At 29.7% G+C, this 18,392-nt stretch overlaps 5 non-coding genes across 5 annotated transcripts; all 5 read right to left on the bottom strand.

Moving 5' to 3' along the window:
• Positions 1 to 2,034: 2,034 nt before the first annotated feature.
• Positions 2,035 to 2,105, bottom strand: TRNAG-GCC (transfer RNA glycine (anticodon GCC)). The gene has a single exon. It is a non-coding gene; the product is annotated as a tRNA-Gly (tRNA).
• A 3,750-nt stretch (positions 2,106 to 5,855) lies between these two features.
• TRNAG-GCC (transfer RNA glycine (anticodon GCC)) lies at positions 5,856 to 5,932 on the bottom strand. Its single transcript has one exon. It is a non-coding gene; the product is annotated as a tRNA-Gly (tRNA).
• Positions 5,933 to 9,674: 3,742 nt separating this feature from the next.
• On the bottom strand, positions 9,675 to 9,745 carry TRNAG-GCC (transfer RNA glycine (anticodon GCC)). Its single transcript has one exon. It is a non-coding gene; the product is annotated as a tRNA-Gly (tRNA).
• A 3,749-nt stretch (positions 9,746 to 13,494) lies between these two features.
• On the bottom strand, positions 13,495 to 13,565 carry TRNAG-GCC (transfer RNA glycine (anticodon GCC)). Its single transcript has one exon. It is a non-coding gene; the product is annotated as a tRNA-Gly (tRNA).
• A 3,748-nt stretch (positions 13,566 to 17,313) lies between these two features.
• Positions 17,314 to 17,390, bottom strand: TRNAG-GCC (transfer RNA glycine (anticodon GCC)). The gene has a single exon. It is a non-coding gene; the product is annotated as a tRNA-Gly (tRNA).
• Between the last annotated feature and the right edge of the window lie 1,002 nt (positions 17,391 to 18,392).

The following is an 18,392-nucleotide window of genomic DNA, read 5'->3' as shown; positions in this document are numbered from 1 at the left end:
AGTATGAATTGTTGGCAGTTAAAATGTTAAGAAAGTATGGCAGTTTCTTTTAGCAGAGAAAAAATACTTACGCTCATATAAAAGTTTACAGTAAAGATTCATATTACCTTTCAAATTTTCTTTAATAATTACAACAACTGTTTCAACGATTAATGAAACAATAATAGTGTTTTTTACTAGTGAATAAAATTTCAGATGAGGACGGTTAGAAACCTAAAACATGTTCCTACTTAAAACATATTAATCAGATATAATAGTGAAGAAGATAATTTCGATAAATAATGAAGCTTTACCATAGTTGAACTAACACCATACCAGAAACTGTCGTGAAAATATTTAATTTTGTAAACTAAATTTACGTTAGTTTCTAATGTCTAAAAATGCAATAGGTTAACAACAAACAAAATGCAAGGGAAATCTGAAACCAAACCAATATAGTATTATGCCGGGTGTCTTGGTATATGACAAGTTTTCCATATTTTGATATAAGTCTACACCACGTGTAAAGATTATGTGATGAAATGAATATTTTACCTGTACTGGGTTAGACTTTTGTGCCTTTCAGTAGTCAGCAAGTACAGGTTCGTTTTGTTGCATATGGAAAAGAATTAAAATAAACCAATTACTTCATTTACCTCTGCATTTGATTAGAATATGCAATAAGAATGGTATTTATTTGTTTCCGAAAACTGGCGGTGTTCATTGAATTGGCCTTCAAAGTATCGTAGTTAACATAAAATGGTAGATTTCTGAATTTGAAGTCACTTTAAAAAAATTAAAAAATCGTACCAAAGGTATCTCAAATTCAAAAAAACCTGGTATTCTCTTTGCACGCATCCTCGATTTCTATTATAGCAATGTTTTGTCAATGATATTTAAAATAACTAAACTTATGGAATTAAACCAGATTCTATCAATTTAAGAAGAAACTATTAAATTTTAATGCTTCAGCTCTTTGATATTATAATGCGAGTATTGACGGCAACTAGTTATTAGGATATATTGTTAATTCTTACATGTTACTGATCTTGATATTCCGAGGTAGCCAGCAGAAAAACGATCTCTTCGATTTTAGATTGGTCGACTTGTAGAAAGAGGTGTAATAACGGAAATCTGTGTTTAATTATACTGTTGCTGTTTTATTCATAATTAATAATGAAAGTAAGTTAAGTTTTTAATTCTAAGAACTATAATAGTCACATATTTTACCAGAAATAAATTCCTTAAATGTACATTTTGTTTTTAGTAGACAGAAGTAAATAGTTCATTATTATTTCGTTTTATTCGTTATTTAAGCAATGTTAGTGGAAATTGTCTTGAAGAAACTAAACTAGGTTGGAAATTTCAAGTATCCAGTCTAAAAGCATAGTTTTTATTCTGGAATTGATGAAGTAAATTTTGCTTTGAAGGAAATTCTTAAATGCCACAATGAGTTGTTATATTATTTCTAACAAAGTTCATCTTCATAACATGTTCACGATATTGGTTCCACGATGGGTAATAAACAACAATTAATCGTCCACATATTTTAAGCTGACAATGCTTATATTCATTTCAAAACAAGCTATGATTTTTTGTCCATATCCCAAAATGTTACACAATATATAGGAAAATGTTTGAAACTTATTGCGTAGGTTACTATATCCTAAACGGATTTTAATAGATTTAAAACCTAAACATCTCTACTATACAAATAATATATTAAACGTCTACTACAGAAAATTCTTATCCCATGTGAAAAGGAATCACAAAATGTAGATCGATATTTAATTTTTAAAGAAATTATTATGAAACTCTTGTACGGAAAAACTTTATTCAAAAGCAAATCAATTCAAATATTGTCTAAAGGTATAACTAAAATTGTAATGGCTTGCTGTAGACGGGAAATTAATCAGGGAAATAAATTTGGCCATTGATTTAAGGTGACAATTTGAGTGTGTTGAACCAAGCGTAACTTAGAGCGTAGCAGAAATGAATTCATAAACCCATATATCGGTAAGATATTCGAAATTTAAATCCCCGCTAAAAATTCAGTGCATCGGCCGGGAATCGAACCCGGGCCGCCCGCGTGGCAGGCGAGCATTCTACCACTGAACCACCGATGCCAATACAAGAGAATTTTATTTACTATTGAATTAATAACACTTCTTAAACTAATGTTATGTTCGGACCTTAAATCGAGGAACAAACTTTTACATGCTGGAAAACTTTAATGCTTCAAAATTGTGTTCCGCATTCGATTCAATAAACGCTTTCCCTCAGAAGCTAGCAAAATGGTATCACATTTGTTCATAATTTCATTACATAAAGATATTATGATTCATATACATATATACTATTCATTCGAAATTCCATCTCAGATGACATTCGTTTCTTTAGAATATGCAATTCAATTGGAATAAACCTACCTTTTTATCCCTGCATTTTTCATTCTCGTATGGAATAAGTTGGTTTTACTTTCGAAAATGTATCGCTTTCTAAAAACAGACATTAAATTATTGTATTTTACACAAACCAAGCTACAGATTTCTTAATTAGTAAACGTATTTTAACACTTTTATACAGTTTTACCTCAAACTTGTTAAAAGGGATACTCTCAATTCATACTGTATCATCTTTCCATTAAACCTATGTTTTCTATTACTTAAACTTTATGACAATAATATGAAGGATAAATAATCCTATTCAAGTAGATCAAAGAGAATTTCTCATAATAAGAGAAAATATTTATTTAAATAAATTTACGAGTGTATGTCAGAGTTCATATATTGATGGCACCTAGTTACCAGCATTCTTGTAGTCTTAAGCGTTGCTTACCTTTTGAAACTAGTCTTCGTTAGGATTAAGAAATTTTTGTTTTCAAACTATTTCCAACTTATCAAAAGAGATCTTGTAACCAAAGTCAGTTGAGAATATAACATCCTGCTTCTGTTCATAGATAGCAAAGGATCTTTAATTTGTTACGATGCAGACTATAATAATGTCACATTATTTGGTATTATTCCAAATCATTCATAAAGTTTTACTCCGAACAGATTATAGCGAAAACCTCATTGGTGATTCGTTATGTTTCTTGTTTTTTGAAATATCGAAATAAACTAGGTTCAATATCTTAAACCTCTAACCAAAAGAAGTATCTTTCGTTTCTGGAATAAACGGAGTTATTTGAGATTTAGATGGCACTTTCTGGAAAACAAAGATTGATATGTTACTGCAAATGTTTTCCTGTTTTTTTTTTCACATCACATTGAGGAAATAGAATGCAATAGCTTTAATTGCAAAAGTTAATTTTTTCTTATTACAGTGTGATTCAATAAGCAACAAGGGAGATACTTATGTTTCTCTCGAGATATTGAACAATATATTTAGCAATATTCAAAAACATTAGCAATATGTAGGGAATCATTTGGCATTCGTTGTGTAAATTATGATTGTTCCCAAGGAGACGGCTAAATACAACACAATAATCTTTACATCACGAGTCAAAAATAGACATCACAACTTCAGCAAATATGTATCACTTAAACAAAACACAAAGTAAATAACTTTCAGGTAAGAACAATTGTCTAAAATGAATTTCATCCTAAGAACACAAAATGTTATTTATCATTTAAAGATATTTCAATAGGAAAACGTAAGTTCTAACTATTCCAGACAAGCATAAGTCAATTCCATATTACCTTAGAGTTTTCCAGATACCCCAGTTCAGATCGTAGCTGATCTAGATTTTGTTCTGTGATCTATTTTCAAGAGAAGATTACGTACGTTGCTGTACATTAGGCGCTAGGAAAGAAAATTGACTTGAGAACATTAGAAAATAAAGTATGAATTGTTGGCAGTTAAAATGTTAAGAAAGTATGGCAGTTTCTTTTAGCAGAGAAAAAATACTTACGCTCATATAAAAGTTTACAGTAAAGATTCATATTACCTTTCAAATTTTCTTTAATAATTACAACAACTGTTTCAACGATTAATGAAACAATAATAGTGTTTTTTACTAGTGAATAAAATTTCAGATGAGGACGGTTAGAAACCTAAAACATGTTCCTACTTAAAACATATTAATCAGATATAATAGTGAAGAAGATAATTTCGATAAATAATGAAGCTTTACCATAGTTGAACTAACACCATACCAGAAACTGTCGTGAAAATATTTAATTTTGTAAACTAAATTTACGTTAGTTTCTAATGTCTAAAAATGCAATAGGTTAACAACAAACAAAATGCAAGGGAAATCTGAAACCAAACCAATATAGTATTATGCCGGGTTTCTTGGTATATGACAAGTTTTCCATATTTTGATATAAGTCTACACCACGTGTAAAGATTATGTGATGAAATGAATATTTTACCTGTACTGGGTTAGACTTTTGTGCCTTTCAGTAGTCACCAAGTACAGGTTCGTTTTGTTGCATATGGAAAAGAATTAAAATAAACCAATTACTTCATTTACCTCTGCATTTGATTAGAATATGCAATAAGAATGGTATTTATTTGTTTCCGAAAACTGGCGGTGTTCATTGAATTGGCCTTCAAAGTATCGTAGTTAACATAAAATGGTAGATTTCTGAATTTGAAGTCACTTTAAAAAATTTAAAAAATCGTACCAAAGGTATCTCAAATTCAAAAAAACCTGGTATTCTCTTTGCACGCATCCTCGATTTCTATTATAGCAATGTTTTGTCAATGATATTTAAAATAACTAAACTTATGGAATTAAACCAGATTCTATCAATTTAAGAAGAAACTATTAAATTTTAATGCTTCAGCTCTTTGATATTATAATGCGAGTATTGACGGCAACTAGTTATTAGGATATATTGTTAATTCTTACATGTTACTGATCTTGATATTCCGAGGTAGCCAGCAGAAAAACGATCTCTTCGATTTTAGATTGGTCGACTTGTAGAAAGAGGTGTAATAACGGAAATCTGTGTTTAATTATACTGTTGCTGTTTTATTCATAATTATTAATGAAAGTAACTTAAGTTTTTAATTCTAAGAACTATAATAGTCACATATTTTACCAGAAATAAATTCCTTAAATGTACATTTTGTTTTTAGTAGACAGAAGTAAATAGTTCATTATTATTTCGTTTTATTCGTTATTTAAGCAATGTTAGTGGAAATTGTCTTGAAGAAACTAAACTAGGTTGGAAATTTCAAGTATCCAGTCCAAAAGCATAGTTTTTATTCTGGAATTGATGAAGTAAATTTTGCTTTGAAGGAAATTCTTAAATGCCACAATGAGTTGGTATATTATTTCTAACAAAGTTCATCTTCATAACATGTTCACGATATTGGTTCCACGATGGGTAATAAACAACAATTAATCGTCCACATATTTTAAGCTGACAATGCTTATATTCATTTCAAAACAAGCTATGATTTTTTGTCCATATCCCAAAATATTACACAATATATAGGAAAATGTTTGAAACTTATTGCGTAGGTTACTATATCCTAAACGGATTTTAATAGATTTAAAACCTAAACATCTCTACTATACAAATAATATATTAAACGTCTACTACAGGAAATTCTTATCCCATGTGAAAAGGAATCACAAAATGTAGATCGATATTTAATTTTTAAAGAAATTATTATGAAACTCTTGTACGGAAAAACTTTATTCAAAAGCAAATCAATTCAAATATTGTCTAAAGGTATAACTAAAATTGTAATGGCTTGCTGTAGACGGGAAATTAATCAGGGAAATAAATTTGGCCATTGATTTAAGGTGACAATTTGAGTGTGTTGAACCAAGCGTAACTTAGAGCGTAGCAGAAATGAATTCATAAACCCATATATCGGTAAGATATTCGAAATTTAAATCCCCGCTAAAAATTCAGTGCATCGGCCGGGAATCGAACCCGGGCCGCCCGCGTGGCAGGCGAGCATTCTACCACTGAACCAAAGATGCCAATACAAGAGAATTTTATTTACTATTGAATTAATAACACTTCTTAAACTAATGTTATGTTCGGACCTTAAATCGAGGAACAAACTTTTACATGCTGGAAAACTTTAATGCTTCAAAATTGTGTTCCGCATTCGATTCAATAAACGCTTTCCCTCAGAAGCTAGCAAAATGGTATCACATTTGTTTATAATTTCAATACATAAAGATATTATGATTCATATACATATATACTATTCATTCGAAATTCCATCTCAGATGACATTCGTTTCTTTAGAATATGCAATTCAATTGGAATAAACCTACCTTTTTATCCCTGCATTTTTCATTCTCGTATGGAATAAGTTGGTTTTACTTTCGAAAATGTATCGCTTTCTAAAAACAGACATTAAATTATTGTATTTTACACAAACCAAGCTACAGATTTCTTAATTAGTAAACGTATTTTAACACTTTTATACAGTTTTACCTCAAACTTGTTAAAAGGGATACTCTCAATTCATACTGTATCATCTTTCCATTAAACCTATGTTTTCTATTACTTAAACTTTATGACAATAATATGAAGGATAAATAATCCTATTCAAGTAGATCAAAGAGAATTTCTCATAATAAGAGAAAATATTTATTTAAATAAATTTACGAGTGTATGTCAGAGTTCATATATTGATGGCACCTAGTTACCAGCATTCTTGTAGTCTTAAGCGTTGCTTACCTTTTGAAACTAGTCTTCGTTAGGATTAAGAAATTTTTGTTTTCAAACTATTTCCAACTTATCAAAAGAGATCTTGTAACCAAAGTCAGTTGAGAATATAACATCCTGCTTCTGTTCATAGATAGCAAAGGATCTTTAATTTGTTACGATGCAGACTATAATAATGTCACATTATTTGGTATTATTCCAAATCATTCATAAAGTTTTACTCCGAACAGATTATAGCGAAAACCTCATTGGTGATTCGTTATGTTTCTTGTTTTTTGAAATATCGAAATAAACTAGGTTCAATATCTTAAACCTCTAACCAAAAGAAGTATCTTTCGTTTCTGGAATAAACGGAGTTATTTGAGATTTAGATGGCACTTTCTGGAAAACAAAGATTGATATGTTACTGCAAATGTTTTCCTGTTTTTTTTCACATCACATTGAGGAAATAGAATGCAATAGCTTTAATTGCAAAAGTTAATTTTTTCTTATTACAGTGTGATTCAATAAGCAACAAGGGAGATACTTATGTTTCTCTCGAGATATTGAACAATATATTTAGCAATATTCAAAAACATTAGCAATATGTAGGGAATCATTTGGCATTCGTTGTGTAAATTATGATTGTTCCCAAGGAGACGGCTAAATACAACACAATAATCTTTACATCACGAGTCAAAAATAGACATCACAACTTCAGCAAATATGTATCACTTAAACAAAACACAAAGTAAATAACTTTCAGGTAAGAACAATTGTCTAAAATGAATTTCATCCTAAGAACACAAAATGTTATTTATCATTTAAAGATATTTCAATAGGAAAACGTAAGTTCTAACTATTCCAGACAAGCATAAGTCAATTCCATATTACCTTAGAGTTTTCCAGATACCCCAGTTCAGATCGTAGCTGATCTAGATTTTGTTCTGTGATCTATTTTCAAGAGAAGATTACGTACGTTGCTGTACATTAGGCGCTAGGAAAGAAAATTGACTTGAGAACATTAGAAAATAAAGTATGAATTGTTGGCAGTTAAAATGTTAAGAAAGTATGGCAGTTTCTTTTAGCAGAGAAAAAATACTTACGCTCATATAAAAGTTTACAGTAAAGATTCATATTACCTTTCAAATTTTCTTTAATAATTACAACAACTGTTTCAACGATTAATGAAACAATAATAGTGTTTTTTACTAGTGAATAAAATTTCAGATGAGGACGGTTAGAAACCTAAAACATGTTCCTACTTAAAACATATTAATCAGATATAATAGTGAAGAAGATAATTTCGATAAATAATGAAGCTTTACCATAGTTGAACTAACACCATACCAGAAACTGTCGTGAAAATATTTAATTTTGTAAACTAAATTTACGTTAGTTTCTAATGTCTAAAAATGCAATAGGTTAACAACAAACAAAATGCAAGGGAAATCTGAAACCAAACCAATATAGTATTATGCCGGGTTTCTTGGTATATGACAAGTTTTCCATATTTTGATATAAGTCTACACCACGTGTAAAGATTATGTGATGAAATGAATATTTTACCTGTACTGGGTTAGACTTTTGTGCCTTTCAGTAGTCACCAAGTACAGGTTCGTTTTGTTGCATATGGAAAAGAATTAAAATAAACCAATTACTTCATTTACCTCTGCATTTGATTAAATTATGCAATAAGAATGGTATTTATTTGTTTCCGAAAACTGGCGGTGTTCATTGAATTGGCCTTCAAAGTATCGTAGTTAACATAAAATGGTAGATTTCTGAATTTGAAGTCACTTTAAAAAATTTAAAAAATCGTACCAAAGGTATCTCAAATTCAAAAAAACCTGGTATTCTCTTTGCACGCATCCTCGATTTCTATTATAGCAATGTTTTGTCAATGATATTTAAAATAACTAAACTTATGGAATTAAACCAGATTCTATCAATTTAAGAAGAAACTATTAAATTTTAATGCTTCAGCTCTTTGATATTATAATGCGAGTATTGACGGCAACTAGTTATTAGGATATATTGTTAATTCTTACATGTTACTGATCTTGATATTCCGAGGTAGCCAGCAGAAAAACGATCTCTTCGATTTTAGATTGGTCGACTTGTAGAAAGAGGTGTAATAACGGAAATCTGTGTTTAATTATACTGTTGCTGTTTTATTCATAATTATTAATGAAAGTAACTTAAGTTTTTAATTCTAAGAACTATAATAGTCACATATTTTACCAGAAATAAATTCCTTAAATGTACATTTTGTTTTTAGTAGACAGAAGTAAATAGTTCATTATTATTTCGTTTTATTCGTTATTTAAGCAATGTTAGTGGAAATTGTCTTGAAGAAACTAAACTAGGTTGGAAATTTCAAGTATCCAGTCCAAAAGCATAGTTTTTATTCTGGAATTGATGAAGTAAATTTTGCTTTGAAGGAAATTCTTAAATGCCACAATGAGTTGGTATATTATTTCTAACAAAGTTCATCTTCATAACATGTTCACGATATTGGTTCCACGATGGGTAATAAACAACAATTAATCGTCCACATATTTTAAGCTGACAATGCTTATATTCATTTCAAAACAAGCTATGATTTTTTGTCCATATCCCAAAATATTACACAATATATAGGAAAATGTTTGAAACTTATTGCGTAGGTTACTATATCCTAAACGGATTTTAATAGATTTAAAACCTAAACATCTCTACTATACAAATAATATATTAAACGTCTACTACAGGAAATTCTTATCCCATGTGAAAAGAAATCACAAAATGTAGATCGATATTTAATTTTTAAAGAAATTATTATGAAACTCTTGTACGGAAAAACTTTATTCAAAAGCAAATCAATTCAAATATTGTCTAAAGGTATAACTAAAATTGTAATGGCTTGCTGTAGACGGGAAATTAATCAGGGAAATAAATTTGGCCATTGATTTAAGGTGACAATTTGAGTGTGTTGAACCAAGCGTAACTTAGAGCGTAGCAGAAATGAATTCATAAACCCATATATCGGTAAGATATTCGAAATTTAAATCCCCGCTAAAAATTCAGTGCATCGGCCGGGAATCGAACCCGGGCCGCCCGCGTGGCAGGCGAGCATTCTACCACTGAACCACCGATGCCAATACAAGAGAATTTTATTTACTATTGAATTAATAACACTTCTTAAACTAATGTTATGTTCGGACCTTAAATCGAGGAACAAACTTTTACATGCTGGAAAACTTTAATGCTTCAAAATTGTGTTCCGCATTCGATTCAATAAACGCTTTCCCTCAGAAGCTAGCAAAATGGTATCACATTTGTTTATAATTTCAATACATAAAGATATTATGATTCATATACATATATACTATTCATTCGAAATTCCATCTCAGATGACATTCGTTTCTTTAGAATATGCAATTCAATTGGAATAAACCTACCTTTTTATCCCTGCATTTTTCATTCTCGTATGGAATAAGTTGGTTTTACTTTCGAAAATGTATCGCTTTCTAAAAACAGACATTAAATTATTGTATTTTACACAAACCAAGCTACAGATTTCTTAATTAGTAAACGTATTTTAACACTTTTATACAGTTTTACCTCAAACTTGTTAAAAGGGATACTCTCAATTCATACTGTATCATCTTTCCATTAAACCTATGTTTTCTATTACTTAAACTTTATGACAATAATATGAAGGATAAATAATCCTATTCAAGTAGATCAAAGAGAATTTCTCATAATAAGAGAAAATATTTATTTAAATAAATTTACGAGTGTATGTCAGAGTTCATATATTGATGGCACCTAGTTACGAGCATTCTTGTAGTCTTAAGCGTTGCTTACCTTTTGAAACTAGTCTTCGTTAGGATTAAGAAATTTTTGTTTTCAAACTATTTCCAACTTATCAAAAGAGATCTTGTAACCAAAGTCAGTTGAGAATATAACATCCTGCTTCTGTTCATAGATAGCAAAGGATCTTTAATTTGTTACGATGCAGACTATAATAATGTCATATTATTTGGTATTATTCCAAATCATTCATAAAGTTTTACTCCGAACAGATTGTAGCGAAAACCTCATTGGTGATTCGTTATGTTTCTTGTTTTTTGAAATATCGAAATAAACTAGGTTCAATATTTTAAGCCTCTAACCAAAAGAAGTATCTTTCGTTTCTGGAATAAACGGAGTTATTTGAGATTTAGATGGCACTTTCTGGAAAACAAAGGTTGATATGTTACTGCAAATGTTTTCATCTTTTTTTTTCACATCACATTAAAGAAATAGAATGCAATAGCTTTAATTGCAAAGGTTAATTTTTTCTTATTACAGTGTGACTCAATAAGCAAGAAGGGAGATACTTACGTTTCTCTCGAGATATTGAACAATATATTTAGCAATATTCAAAAACATTAGCAATATGTAGGGAATCATTTGGCATTCGTTGTGTAAATTATGATTGTTCCCAAGGAGACGGCTAAATACAAAACAATAATCTTTACATCACGAGTCAAAAATAGACATCACAACTTCAGCAAATATGTATCACTTAAACAAAACACAAAGTAAATAACTTTCAGGTAAGAAGAATTGTCTAAAATGAATTTCATCCTAAGAACACAAAATGTTATTTATCATTTAAAGATATTTCAATAGGAAAACTTAAGTTCTAACTATTCCAGACAAGCATAAGTCAATTCCATATTACCTTAGAGTTTTCCAGATACCCCAGTTCAGATCGTAGCTGATCTAGATTTTGTTCTGTGATCTATTTTCAAGAGAAGATTACGTACGTTGCTGTACATTAGGCGCTAGGAAAGAAAATTGACTTGAGAACATTAGAAAATAAAGTATGAATTGTTGGCAGTTAAAATGTTAAGAAAGTATGGCAGTTTCTTTTAGCAGAGAAAAAATACTTACGCTCATATAAAAGTTTACAGTAAAGATTCATATTACCTTTCAAATTTTCTTTAATAATTACAACAACTGTTTCAACGATTAATGAAACAATAATAGTGTTTTTTACTAGTGAATAAAATTTCAGATGAGGACGGTTAGAAACCTAAAACATGTTCCTACTTAAAACATATTAATCAGATATAATAGTGAAGAAGATAATTTCGATAAATAATGAAGCTTTACCATAGTTGAACTAACACCATACCAGAAACTGTCGTGAAAATATTTAATTTTGTAAACTAAATTTACGTTAGTTTCTAATGTCTAAAAATGCAATAGGTTAACAACAAACAAAATGCAAGGGAAATCTGAAACCAAACCAATATAGTATTATGCCGGGTTTCTTGGTATATGACAAGTTTTCCATATTTTGATATAAGTCTACACTACGTGTAAAGATTATGTGATGAAATGAATATTTTACCTGTACTGGGTTAGACTTTTGTGCCTTTCAGTAGTCACCAAGTACAGGTTCGTTTTGTTGCATATGGAAAAGAATTAAAATAAACCAATTACTTCATTTACCTCTGCATTTGATTAGAATATGCAATAAGAATGGTATTTATTTGTTTCCGAAAACTGGCGGTGTTCATTGAATTGGCCTTCAAAGTATCGTAGTTAACATAAAATGGTAGATTTCTGAATTTGAAGTCACTTTAAAAATATTAAAAAATCGTACCAAAGGTACCTCAAATTCAAAAAAACCTGGTATTCTCTTTGCACGCATCCTCGATTTCTATTATAGCAATGTTTTGTCAATGATATTTAAAATAACTAAACTTATGGAATTAAACCAGATTCTATCAATTTAAGAAGAAACTATTAAATTTTAATGCTTCAGCTCTTTGATATTATAATGCGAGTATTGACGGCAACTAGTTATTAGGATATATTGTTAATTCTTACATGTTACTGATCTTGATATTCCGAGGTAGCCAGCAGAAAAACGATCTCTTCGATTTTAGATTGGTCGACTTGTAGAAAGAGGTGTAATAACGGAAATCTGTGTTTAATTATACTGTTGCTGTTTTATTCATAATTATTAATGAAAGTAACTTAAGTTTTTAATTCTAAGAACTATAATAGTCACATATTTTACCAGAAATAAATTCCTTAAATGTACATTTTGTTTTTAGTAGACAGAAGTAAATAGTTCATTATTATTTCGTTTTATTCGTTATTTAAGCAATGTTAGTGGAAATTGTCTTGAAGAAACTAAACTAGGTTGGAAACTTCAAGTATCCAGTCTAAAAGCATAGTTTTTATTCTGGAATTGATGAAGTAAATTTTGCTTTGAAGGAAATTCTTAAATGCCACAATGAGTTGGTATATTATTTCTAACAAAGTTCATCTTCATAACATGTTCACGATATTGGTTCCACGATGGGTAATAAACAACAATTAATCGTCCACATATTTTAAGCTGACAATGCTTATATTCATTTCAAAACAAGCTATGATTTTTTGTCCATATCCCAAAATGTTACACAATATATAGGAAAATGTTTGAAACTTATTGCGTAGGTTACTATATCCTAAACGGATTTTAATAGATTTAAAACCTAAACATCTCTACTATACAAATAATATATTAAACGTCTACTACAGAAAATTCTTATCCCATGTGAAAAGGAATCACAAAATGTAGATCGATATTTAATTTTTAAAGAAATTATTATGAAACTCTTGTACGGAAAAACTTTATTCAAAAGCAAATCAATTCAAATATTGTCTAAAGGTATAACTAAAATTGTAATGGCTTGCTGTAGACGGGAAATTAATCAGGGAAATAAATTTGGCCATTGATTTAAGGTGACAATTTGAGTGTGTTGAACCAAGCGTAACTTAGAGCGTAGCAGAAATGAATTCATAAACCCATATATCGGTAAGATATTCGAAATTTAAATCCCCGCTAAAAATTCAGTGCATCGGCCGGGAATCGAACCCGGGCCGCCCGCGTGGCAGGCGAGCATTCTACCACTGAACCACCGATGCCAATACAAGAGAATTTTATTTACTATTGAATTAATAACACTTCTTAAACTAATGTTATGTTCGGACCTTAAATCGAGGAACAAACTTTTACATGCTGGAAAACTTTAATGCTTCAAAATTGTGATCCGCATTCGATTCAATAAACGCTTTCCCTCAGAAGCTAGCAAAATGGTATCACATTTGTTCATAATTTCATTACATAAAGATATTATGATTCATATACATATATACTATTCATTCGAAATTCCATCTCAGATGACATTCGTTTCTTTAGAATATGCAATTCAATTGGAATAAACCTACCTTTTTATCCCTGCATTTTTCATTCTCGTATGGAATAAGTTGGTTTTACTTTCGAAAATGTATCGCTTTCTAAAAACAGACATTAAATTATTGTATTTTACACAAACCAAGCTACAGATTTCTTAATTAGTAAACGTATTTTAACACTTTTATACAGTTTTACCTCAAACTTGTTAAAAGGGATACTCTCAATTCATACTGTATCATCTTTCCATTAAACCTGTGTTTTCTATTACTTAAACTTTATGACAATAATATGAAGGATAAATAATCCTATTCAAGTAGATCAAAGAGAATTTCTCATAATAAGAGAAAATATTTATTTAAATAAATTGACGAGTGTATGTCAGAGTTCATATATTGATGGCACCTAGTTACCAGCATTCTTGTAGTCTTAAGCGTTGCTTACCTTTTGAAACTAGTCTTCGTTAGGATTAAGAAATTTTTGTTTTCAAACTATTTCCAACTTATCAAAAGAGATCTTGTAACCAAAGTCAGTTGAGAATATAACATCCTGCTTCTGTTCATAGATAGCAAAGGATCTTTAATTTGTTACGATGCAGACTATAATAATGTCACATTATTTGGTATTATTCCAAATCATTCATAAAGTTTTACTCCGAACAGATTGTAGCGAAAACCTCATTGGTGATTCGTTATGTTTCTTGTTTTTTGAAATATCGAAATAAACTAGGTTCAATATTTTAAGCCTCTAACCAAAAGAAGTATCTTTCGTTTCTGGAACAAACGGAGTTATTTGAGATTTAGATGGCACTTTCTGGAAAACAAAGGTTGATATGTTACTGCAAATGTTTTCATCTTTTTTTTCACATCACATTAAAGAAATAGAATGCAATAGCTTTAATTGCAAAGGTTAATTTTTTCTTATTACAGTGTGACTCAATAAGCAAGAAGGGAGATACTTACGTTTCTCTCGAGATATTGAACAATATATTTAGCAATATTCAAAAACATTAGCAATATGTAGGGAATCATTTGGCATTCGTTGTGTAAATTATGATTGTTCCCAAGGAGACGGCTAAATACAAAACAATAATCTTTACATCACGAGTCAAAAATAGACATCACAACTTCAGCAAATATGTATCACTTAAACAAAACACAAAGTAAATAACTTTCAGGTAAGAACAATTGTCTAAAATGAATTTCATCCTAAGAACACAAAATGTTATTTATCATTTAAAGATATTTCAATAGGAAAACTTAAGTTCTAACTATTCCAGACAAGCATAAGTCAATTCCATATTACCTTAGAGTTTTCCAGATACCCCAGTTCAGATCGTAGCTGATCTAGATTTTGTTCTGTGATCTATTTTCAAGAGAAGATTACGTACGTTGCTGTACATTAGGCGCTAGGAAAGAAAATTGACTTGAGAACATTAGAAAATAAAGTATGAATTGTTGGCAGTTAAAATGTTAAGAAAGTATGGCAGTTTCTTTTAGCAGAGAAAAAATACTTACGCTCATATAAAAGTTTACAGTAAAGATTCATATTACCTTTCAAATTTTCTTTAATAATTACAACAACTGTTTCAACGATTAATGAAACAATAATAGTGTTTTTTACTAGTGAATAAAATTTCAGATGAGGACGGTTAGAAACCTAAAACATGTTCCTACTTAAAACATATTAATCAGATATAATAGTGAAGAAGATAATTTCGATAAATAATGAAGCTTTACCATAGTTGAACTAACACCATACCAGAAACTGTCGTGAAAATATTTAATTTTGTAAACTAAATTTACGTTAGTTTCTAATGTCTAAAAATGCAATAGGTTAACAACAAACAAAATGCAAGGGAAATCTGAAACCAAACCAATATAGTATTATGCCGGGTTTCTTGGTATATGACAAGTTTTCCATATTTTGATATAAGTCTACACTACGTGTAAAGATTATGTGATGAAATTAATATTTTACCTGTACTGGGTTAGACTTTTGTGCCTTTCAGTAGTCACCAAGTACAGGTTCGTTTTGTTGCATATGGAAAAGAATTAAAATAAACCAATTACTTCATTTACCTCTACATTTGATTAGAATATGCAATAAGAATGGTATTTATTTGTTTCCGAAAACTGGCGGTGTTCATTGAATTGGCCTTCAAAGTATCGTAGTTAACATAAAATGGTAGATTTCTGAATTTGAAGTCACTTTAAAAATATTAAAAAATCGTACCAAAGGTACCTCAAATTCAAAAAAACCTGGTATTCTCTTTGCACGCATCCTCGATTTCTATTATAGCAATGTTTTGTCAATGATATTTAAAATAACTAAACTTATGGAATTAAACCAGATTCTATCAATTTAAGAAGAAACTATTAAATTTTAATGCTTCAGCTCTTTGATATTATAATGCGAGTATTGACGGCAACTAGTTATTAGGATATATTGTTAATTCTTACATGTTACTGATCTTGATATTCCGAGGTAGCCAGCAGAAAAACGATCTCTTCGATTTTAGATTGGTCGACTTGTAGAAAGAGGTGTAATAACGGAAATCTGTGTTTAATTATACTGTTGCTGTTTTATTCATAATTATTAATGAAAGTAACTTAAGTTTTTAATTCTAAGAACTATAATAGTCACATATTTTACCAGAAATAAATTCCTTAAATGTACATTTTGTTTTTAGTAGACAGAAGTAAATAGTTCATTATTATTTCGTTTTATTCGTTATTTAAGCAATGTTAGTGGAAATTGTCTTGAAGAAACTAAACTAGGTTGGAAATTTCAAGTATCCAGTCTAAAAGCATAGTTTTTATTCTGGAATTGATGAAGTAAATTTTGCTTTGAAGGAAATTCTTAAATGCCACAATGAGTTGGTATATTATTTCTAACAAAGTTCATCTTCATAACATGTTCACGATATTGGTTCCACGATGGGTAATAAACAACAATTAATCGTCCACATATTTTAAGCTGACAATGCTTATATTCATTTCAAAACAAGCTATGATTTTTTGTCCATATCCCAAAATATTACACAATATATAGGAAAATGTTTGAAACTTATTGCGTAGGTTACTATATCCTAAACGGATTTTAATAGATTTAAAACCTAAACATCTCTACTATACAAATAATATATTAAACGTCTACTACAGAAAATTCTTATCCCATGTGAAAAGGAATCACAAAATGTAGATCGATATTTAATTTTTAAAGAAATTATTATGAAACTCTTGTACGGAAAAACTTTATTCAAAAGCAAATCAATTCAAATATTGTCTAAAGGTATAACTAAAATTGTAATGGCTTGCTGTAGACGGGAAATTAATCAGGGAAATAAATTTGGCCATTGATTTAAGGTGACAATTTGAGTGTGTTGAACCAAGCGTAACTTAGAGCGTAGCAGAAATGAATTCATAAACCCATATATCGGTAAGATATTCGAAATTTAAATCCCCGCTAAAAATTCAGTGCATCGGCCGGGAATCGAACCCGGGTCGCCCGCGTGGCAGGCGAGCATTCTACCACTGAACCAAAGATGCCAATACAAGAGAATTTTATTTACTATTGAATTAATAACACTTCTTAAACTAATGTTATGTTCGGACCTTAAATCGAGGAACAAACTTTTACATGCTGGAAAACTTTAATGCTTCAAAATTGTGTTCCGCATTCGATTCAATAAACGCTTTCCCTCAGAAGCTAGCAAAATGGTATCACATTTGTTTATAATTTCAATACATAAAGATATTATGATTCATATACATATATACTATTCATTCGAAATTCCATCTCAGATGACATTCGTTTCTTTAGAATATGCAATTCAATTGGAATAAACCTACCTTTTTATCCCTGCATTTTTCATTCTCGTATGGAATAAGTTGGTTTTACTTTCGAAAATGTATCGCTTTCTAAAAACAGACATTAAATTATTGTATTTTACACAAACCAAGCTACAGATTTCTTAATTAGTAAACGTATTTTAACACTTTTATACAGTTTTACCTCAAACTTGTTAAAAGGGATACTCTCAATTCATACTGTATCATCTTTCCATTAAACCTATGTTTTCTATTACTTAAACTTTATGACAATAATATGAAGGATAAATAATCCTATTCAAGTAGATCAAAGAGAATTTCTCATAATAAGAGAAAATATTTATTTAAATAAATTTACGAGTGTATGTCAGAGTTCATATATTGATGGCACCTAGTTACGAGCATTCTTGTAGTCTTAAGCGTTGCTTACCTTTTGAAACTAGTCTTCGTTAGGATTAAGAAATTTTTGTTTTCAAACTATTTCCAACTTATCAAAAGAGATCTTGTAACCAAAGTCAGTTGAGAATATAACATCCTGCTTCTGTTCATAGATAGCAAAGGATCTTTAATTTGTTACGATGCAGACTATAATAATGTCATATTATTTGGTATTATTCCAAATCATTCATAAAGTTTTACTCCGAACAGATTGTAGCGAAAACCTCATTGGTGATTCGTTATGTTTCTTGTTTTTTGAAATATCGAAATAAACTAGGTTCAATATTT

This window comes from Thermobia domestica, unplaced genomic scaffold (genome assembly GCF_964235325.1).
Source record: "Thermobia domestica unplaced genomic scaffold, izTheDome1.hap1.1 HAP1_SCAFFOLD_151, whole genome shotgun sequence".
NCBI lineage: Eukaryota > Metazoa > Arthropoda > Insecta > Zygentoma > Lepismatidae > Thermobia > Thermobia domestica.
The sequence above is the reverse complement of the archived record's forward strand: the minus strand, read 5'-3'. Positions and strand labels throughout refer to the sequence as shown.